We start from the raw sequence: 446 nt of genomic DNA, 5'->3' as shown, positions 1-446 counted from the left end.
CCTTACTTGAATAAAGCGGCTACCATCCTGTGTGGATTAGAATGGCATTGCTGTAAAAATCTACGAAGATATTACATGCCAAGTTAGATCAATGCAATTTGGCATGTGGTATATCTCCTCAGATCTTCACAATGCCACACTTGTCCTCATGTTACAAGTAAGGAAGCTGAGGCAGAGTGATTCCCAGAAAAAGAAGAGGAAGACAAGATAGATAGGTAAAAGTTAAGAGAATAAAAGTACAGGAAGTGTTGGGCAGAAGCTAACAGGAGGATGGTGGAGCTTTGCTGGGGTGGGCTAGGAGGTGAGGGGAAGCTTTTAGGTAAGGGCAGGTGTCCTTGTTGTGAATCTTGAAAGGCGCAGAAAAGAAACCAAAACTTAAACCTTTCTGGAGGCACTGCCTGGACCACCCTCCTGGAATGAGAAGATCTGAGGTCAGAGTAGCTGGA

Source organism: Cebus imitator, unplaced genomic scaffold (assembly GCF_001604975.1).
Source record: "Cebus imitator isolate Cc_AM_T3 unplaced genomic scaffold, Cebus_imitator-1.0 Scaffold445, whole genome shotgun sequence".
Lineage (NCBI taxonomy): Eukaryota > Metazoa > Chordata > Mammalia > Primates > Cebidae > Cebus > Cebus imitator.
Note: the sequence above shows the minus strand (reverse complement) of the source record.